This window comes from Nothobranchius furzeri, unplaced genomic scaffold, assembly GCF_043380555.1.
Source record: "Nothobranchius furzeri strain GRZ-AD unplaced genomic scaffold, NfurGRZ-RIMD1 Scf060, whole genome shotgun sequence".
In the NCBI taxonomy this organism is placed as follows: Eukaryota; Metazoa; Chordata; class Actinopteri; order Cyprinodontiformes; family Nothobranchiidae; genus Nothobranchius; species Nothobranchius furzeri.
In genome coordinates, this window is record NW_027223077.1 from 106,036 (window position 1) to 113,535 (window position 7,500).

Consider the following 7,500-nt stretch of genomic DNA (forward strand, 5'->3'; position numbering starts at 1 on the left):
CTCCAGCGGCCAGCCAGCCTCCAGCAGCTGATGGCGGGGTGGAGGAGCTGCAGCCAGCGTCCATCAGCTGATGGCGGGGTGGAAGAGCAGCAGGCAGCCTCCAGCTGGTGATGGCGGGGTGGAGGAGCTGCAGCCAGCGTCCAGCAGCTGATGGCGGGGTGCAGGAGCAGCAGCCAGCCTCCAGCAGCTGATGGCGGGGTGGAGGAGCTGCAGCCAGCCTCCAGCAGCCAGCCTCCAGCTAGTGATGGCGGGGTGGAGAAGCAGGCAGCCTCCGTCAGCTGATGGCGGGGTGGAGGAGCAGAAGCCAGCCTCCAGCAGCTGATGGCGGGGTGCAGGAGCTGCAGCCAGCGTCCAGCAGCTGATGGTGGGGTGGAGGAGCTGCAGCCAGCCTCCAGCAGCCAGCCTCCAGCTAGTGATGGCGGGGTGGAGAAGCAGGCAGCCTCCGTCAGCTGATGGCGGGGTGGAGGAGCAGAAGCCAGCCTCCAGCAGCTGATGGCGGGGTGCAGGAGCTGCAGCCAGCGTCCAGCAGCTGATGGTGGGGTGGAGGAGCTGCAGCCAGCGTCCAGCAGCTGATGGTGGGGTGGAGGAGCTGCAGCCAGCCTCCAGCAGCCAGCCTCCAGCAGCTGATGGCGGGGTGCAGGAGCAGCAGCCAGCCTCCAGCAGCTGATGGCGGGGTGCAGGAGCAGCAGGCAGCCTCCAGCAGCTGATGGCGGGGTGGAGGAGCAGAAGCCAGCCTCCAGCAGCTGATGGCGGGGTGCAGGAGCTGCAGCCAGCGTCCAGCAGCTGATGGTGGGGTGGAGGAGCTGCAGCCAGCGTCCAGCAGCTGATGGTTGGGTGGAGGAGCAGCAGCCAGCCTCCAGCAGCCAGCCTCCAGCTAGTGATGGCGGGGTGGAGAAGCAGGCAGCCTCCATCAGCTGATGGCGGGGTGGAGGAGCAGAAGCCAGCCTCCAGCTGGTGATGGCGGGGTGCAGGAGCTGCAGGCAGCCTCCAGCAGCTGATGGCGGGGTGCAGGAGCTGCAGGCAGCCTCCAGCAGCTGATGGCGGGGTGGAGGAGCTGCAGCCAGCGTCCAGCAGCTGATGGTGGGGTGGAGGAGCTGCAGCCAGCGTCCAGCAGCTGATGGTTGGGTGGAGGAGCAGCAGCCAGCCTCCAGCAGCTGATGGCGGGGTGCAGGAGCAGCAGCCAGCCTCCAGCAGCTGATGGCGGGGTGGAGGAGCTGCAGCCAGCCTCCAGCAGCCAGCCTCCAGCTAGTGATGGCGGGGTGGAGAAGCAGGCAGCCTCCATCAGCTGATGGCGGGGTGGAGGAGCAGAAGCCAGCCTCCAGCTGGTGATGGCGGGGTGCAGGAGCTGCAGGCAGCCTCCAGCAGCTGATGGCGGGGTGGAGGAGCTGCAGCCAGCCTCCAGCAGCCAGCCTCCAGCTAGTGATGGCGGGGTGGAGAAGCAGGCAGCCTCCATCAGCTGATGGCGGGGTGGAGGAGCAGAAGCCAGCCTCCAGCAGCTGATGGCGGGGTGCAGGAGGTGCAGGCAGCCTCCAGCAGCTGATGGCGGGGTGCAGGAGCAGCAGGCAGCCTCCAGCAGCTGATGGCGGGGTGCAGGAGCTGCAACCAGCCTCCAGCTGGTGATGGCGGGGTGGAGGAGCTGCAGCCAGCCTCCAGCAGCCAGCCCCCAGCAGCTGATGGCGGGGTGGAGGAGCAGAAGCCAGCCTCCAGCAGCTGATGGTGGGGTGCAGGAGCTGCAGCCAGCCTCCAGCAGCCAGCCTCCAGCTGGTGATGGCGGGGTGGAGGAGCAGCAGCAGACAGCCTCCAGCAGCCAGCCAGCCTCCAGGAGCTGATGGCGGTGTGTGGGAGCAGCAGCCAGCCTCCAGCGTTCAGCCAGCATCCATCAGCTGATGGCGGTGTGAAGGAGCTGCAGCCAGCCTCCAGCAGGTCATGGTGGGGTGGAGGAGCAGCAGCCAGCCTCCAGCAGCTGATGGCGGGTTGCAGGAGCTGCAGCCAGCCTCCAGCAAATGATGGCGGGGTGCAGGAGCTGCAGGCAGCCTCCAGCAGCTGATGGCGGGGTGCAGGAGCAGCAGGCAGCCTCCAGCTGCTGATGACGGGGTGCAGGAGCTGCAACCAGCCTCCAGCTGGTGATGGTGGGGTGGAGGAGCTGCAGCCAGCCTCGAACAGCTGATGGCAGGGTGCAGGAGCAGCAGCCAGCCTCCAGCAGCTGATGGCGGGGCGCAGGAGCTGCAGGCAGCCTCCAGCAGCTGATGGCGGGGTGCAGGAGCAGCAGCCAGCCTCCAGCTGGTGATGGCGGGGTGAAGGAGCTGCAGCCAGCCACCAGCAGCTGATGGCGGGGTGAAGGAGCTGCAGCCAGCCACCAGCAGCTGATGGCGGGGTGGAGGAGCTGCAGCCAGCGTCCAGCAGCTGATGGTTGGGTGGTGGAGGAGCAGCAGCCAGCCTCCAGCAGCTGATGGCGGGGTGCAGGAGCAGCAGCCAGCGTCCAGCAGCTGATGGTTGGGTGGAGGAGCAGCAGCCAGCCTCCAGCAGCTGCTGGCGGGGTGCAGGAGCAGCAGCCAGCCTCCAGCAGCTGATGGCGGGGTGCAGGAGCTGCAGGCAGCCTCCAGCAGCTGATGGCGGTGTGCAGGAGCTGCAGCCAGCCTCCAGCAGCTGATGGCGGGGTGCAGGGGCTGCAGGCAGCCTCCAGCAGCTGATGGCGGGGTGCAGGAGCTGCAACCAGCCTCCAGCTGGTGATGGCGGGGTGGAGGAGCAGCAGCCAGCCTCCAGCAGCCAGCCTCCAGCTGCTGATGGCGGGGTGGAGGAACAGAAGCCTCCAGCAGCTGATGGCAGGGTGCAGGAGCAGCAGCCAGCCTCCAGCTGGTGATGGCGGGGTGGAGGAGCTGAAACCTGGGTCGGACCTGGTCTGCAGCAGGGCCCATTACCACTCAGAAGCTGATGGCAGTGTGTGTTTAGGTCCCTGCGGGGTGGATGAGCTGAAACCTGGGTCAGACTTGGTGTGCAGCAGGGCTCAGCACCCTCCAGAAGCCGATGACAGTGTGTCTTTAACTCCCTGCCTGGTGGGAGAGCTGAAAGCTGGGTCGGACCTGGTCTTTAGCAGAGCTCAGCAGCCTCCAGAAGCTGATGGCAGTGTGTGTTTCATCCCCTGCGGGGTGGGAGAGCTGAAACGTGGGTCGGACCTGGTCTGCAGCAGGGCCCATCACCATCCAGAAGCTGACGGCGGTGTGTGTTTAAGTCCCTGCGGGGTGGGAGAGCCATAACCTGGGTCGGACCTGGTCTGCAGCAGAGCTCAGCAGCCTCCAGAACCTGATGGCAGTGTGTCTTTAATCCACTGCGGGGTGCAGGAGCTGAAACCTGGGTCGGACCTGGTCTGCAGCAGGGCTCAGCAGCCAGCAGAAGGTGACGGCAGTGTGTGTTTAGTTCCCTGCGGGGTGCAGGAGCTGAAACCTGGGTCGGACCTGGTCTGCAGCAGAGCTCAGCAGCCAGCAGAAGGTGATGGCAGTGTGTGTTTAAGTCCCTGCCTGGTGGGAGAGCTGAAACCTGGGTCGGACCTGGTCTATAGAAGAGCTCAGCAGCCTCCAGAAGCTGATGGCAGTGTGTGTGTTTTGGTCCCTGCGGGGTGCACGAGCAGGAACCCGGGTCGGACCTGGTCTATAGCGGAGCTCAGCAGCCTCCAGCAGCTGATGGCAGTGTGTGTTTAATTCCCTGCCTGGTGGGAGAGCTGTAACCCGGGTCGGACTTGGTCTGCAGCAGGGCCCATCACCATCCAGAAGCTGATGGCAGTGTGTCTTTAATTCCCTGCGGGGTGGAGGAGCAGAAACCTGGGTCGGACCTGGTCTATAGCAGAGCTCAGCAGCCTCCAGAAGCTGATGGCAGTGTGTGTTCAAGTCCCTGCGGGGTGGGAGAGCTGAAACCTGGGTCGGACCTGGTCTATAGAAGAGCTCAGCAGCCTCCAGCAGCTGATGGCAGTGTGTGTTTAAGTCCCTGCGGGGTGGGAGAGCTATATCCCGGGTCGGACCTGGTCTATAGCAGAGCTCAGCAGCCTCCAGCAGCTGATGGCAGTGTGTGTTTAAGTCCCTGCGGGGTGGGAGAGCTGAAACCTCGGTCGGACCTGGTCTATGGCAGAGCTCAGCAGCCTCCAGAAGCTGATGGCAGCGTGCCTCTAAGTCCCTGCCTGGTGGGAGAGCTGAAACCTGGGTCGGACATGGTCTGCAGCAGGGCTCGGCAGCCTCCAGCAGCTGATGGCAGTGTGTCTTTAAGTCCCTGCCTGGTGGGAGAGCTGAAACCTGGGTCGGACCTGGTCTATAGCAGAGCTCAGCAGCCTCCAGCAGCTGATGGCAGTGTGTGTTTAAGTCCCTGCCTGGTGTGAGAGCTGAAACCTGGGTCGGACCTGGTCTATAGAAGAGCTCAGCAGCCTCCAGCAGCTGATGGCAGTGTGTCTTTAAGTCACTGCCTGGTGGGAGAGCTGAAACCTGGGTCGGACCTGGTCTATAGTAGAGCTCAGCAGCCTCCAGCAGCTGATTGCAGTGTGTGTTTAAGTCCCTGCCTGGTGGGAGAGCTGATATCCGGGTCGGACCTGGTCCACAGCAGGGCCCATCACCCTCCAGAAGCTGGTGGCAGTGTGTGTTTAAGTCCCTGCGGGGTGCAGGAGCAGAAACCTGGGTGGGACCTGGTCTGCAGCAGAGCTCGGCAGCCTCCAGCAGCTGATGGCAGTGAGTGTTTAAGTCCCTGCGGGGTGGGAGAGCTATATCCCGGGTCAGACCTGGTCTAAAGCAGGGCCCATCACCCTCCAGAAGCTGGTGGCAGTGTGTGTTTAAGTCCCTGCGGGGTGGAGGAGCAGAAACCTGGGTCGGACCCGGTCTACAGCAGAGCTCAGCAGCCCCCAGAAGCTGATGGCAGTGTGTGTGTGTGTGTGTGTGTTTAAGTCTCTGCCTGGTTGGAGAGCCGATACCTGGGTCGGACCTGGTCTGCAGCAGGGCTCAGCAGCCTCCAGAAGCTGATGGCAGTGTGTCTTTCATTCCCTGCGGGGTGCAGGAGCAGAAACCTGGGTCGGACCTGGTCTATAGCGGAGCTCAGCAGCCTCCAGCAGCTGATGGCAGTGTGTGTGTTAAAGACCCTGCGGGGTGGGAGAGCTGAAACCTGGGTCGGACCTGGTCTGCAGCAGGGCTCAGCAGCCCCCAGAAGCTGATGGCTGTGTGTGTTTAAGTCCCTGCGGGGTGGGAGAGCTGAAACCTGGGTCGGACCTGGCCCGCAGCAGGGCCCATCACCCTCCAGAAGCTGATGGCGGTGTGGGTTTAAGTCCCTGCGGGGTTGAGGAGCTGAAACCTGGGTCGGACCTGGTCTGCAGCAGGGCCCATCACCATCCAGAAGCTGATGGCTGTGTGTGTTTAAGTCCCAGGGGGGTGGGAGAGCCATAACCTGGGTCGGACCTGGTCTGCAGCAGGGCTCAGCAGCCTCCAGTTGCAGATGGCAGTGTGTGTTTAGTTCCCTGCGGGGTGCAGGAGCTGAAACCTGGGTCGGACCTGGTCTATAGCAGAGCTCAGCAGCCTCCAGAAGCTGATGGCAGTGTGTCTTCAATTCCCTGCGGGGTGCAGGAGCTGATACCTGGGTCGGACCTGGTCTGCAGCAGGGCCCATCACCATCCAGACGCTGATGGCAGTGTGTGTTTAAGTCCTAGTGGGCTGCAGGAGCTGAAACCTGGGTCGGACCTGCTCTATAGTAGAGCTCAGCAGCCTCCAGAAGCTGATGGCAGTGTGTCTTTAAGTCCCTGCGGGGTGGGATAGCTGAAACCTGGGTCGGACCTGGTCTGCAGCAGGGCCCATCACCATCCAGACGCTGATGGCAGTGTGTGTTTAAGTCCTAGTGGGCTGCAGGAGCTGAAACCTGGGTCGGACCTGCTCTATAGTAGAGCTCAGCAGCCTCCAGAAGCTGATGGCAGTGTGTCTTTAAGTCCCTGCGGGGTGGGATAGCTGAAACCTGGGTCGGACCTGGTCTGCAGCAGGGCCCATCACCCTCCAGAAGCTGTTGGCAGTGTGTCTTCCATTCCAAGTGGGGCAGGGGAGCAAAGACCTGGGCAGAGGAGCGCCTGTCTGCATCCGATCCGGCCCCTCAGCAGCCCGCCGTGAGCCTTAGAGAACCCCCCCCCCCCCCCAGCGGGCTCCAGGAACCGGGCCCTGCGTCGGACCCAGCTCAGTAAGGCCCTCCCTCGGGCCCTGCAGCAGGTGGCCCCGTCTATGCAGTCGAAAACCCCGCGAAAATCGGTGTAGAAACGCCCGAGAGGCGTGGTGCGGTTCCCCCGGCCGGTACCGGGTCCGGACCGGTCCGGAAGTCCACCCAGAACACTGCCTGGGGCTTCTGGGCGGCTCCCCAGGCGCAGGCAGTCGAAAACCGCGTGAAAATCGGTTCAGAATTGACAAAACGGCGACCTCGTCGCTCCAAAAACTAAGTCCAAACTAAGCCTTTCGCTTATCGCTTAACGCTTAAGGCGGTCGGCCTTATGGCCAGTAAATGAAAAGTGCCTGCGCCCCTGGAGGTTTTGGAAGGTGCGAGCGATGACCATGCTCGGGTTAGTAGGTGAGGCCATCGGAAAACCAGCGTGAGTTGGCGGGTTTGGGTGGCAATCTATTCCAGGCAGAGTCGACTATCTCTGGGCATCAATTTTGGGATTTTTCCGGCTCTGGTTCTGGGAGAAACGCAGGGGCAAAGTGCACGAGCCGCGGCCGATTTTGGTGGCCTGTCCCTGGGCACAAAGTCTGAGGAGTGTGGGCCTGGTTCTCCGAAAAATACCAGTCTGCTGGAGCTCACTCCCATGGCTCCAGGGGGCACGGCACACCCCCCGGTAGCCGACCAAAGTGCTCTACTCGGGCCAGACTCGGACCCACGACCCGGGGTGAGAACCACAACTACTGGTCATCCTTTTGACCTCCAGGGGGCGCGGCAGAGCCTCCCCAGTCCGACGCAAGTGCCCCACTTGGGCCATACTCAGACCCACGGCCCGGGGCGAGAACCACAACTACTGGTCATCCTTTAGACCTCCAGGGGGCCCGGCACAGCCTCCCTAGACCGACACAAGTGCTCCACTTGGGCTGTACTCTGACCCAAGTCCCGGTGCGAGAACCACAACTACTGGTCATCCTTTAGACCTCCAGGGGGCCCGGCACAGCCTCCCTAGGCCGACACAAGTGCTCCACTTGGGCTATACTCTGACCCAAGTCCCGGGGCGAGAACCACAACTACTGGTCATCCTTTTGACCTCATGGTCATCCTTTAGATCTCCAGGGGGCCCGGCACAGCCTCCCTAGGCCGACACAAGTGCTCCACTTGGGCTATACTCTGACCCAAGTCCCGGGGCGAGAACCACAACTACTGGTCATCCTTTAGACCTCCAGGGGGCACGGCACACCCCCCGGTAGCCGACCAAAGTGCTCTACTCGGGCCAGACTCGGACCCACGACCCGGGGTGAGAACCACAACTACTGGTCATCCTTTAGACCTCCAGGGGGCCCG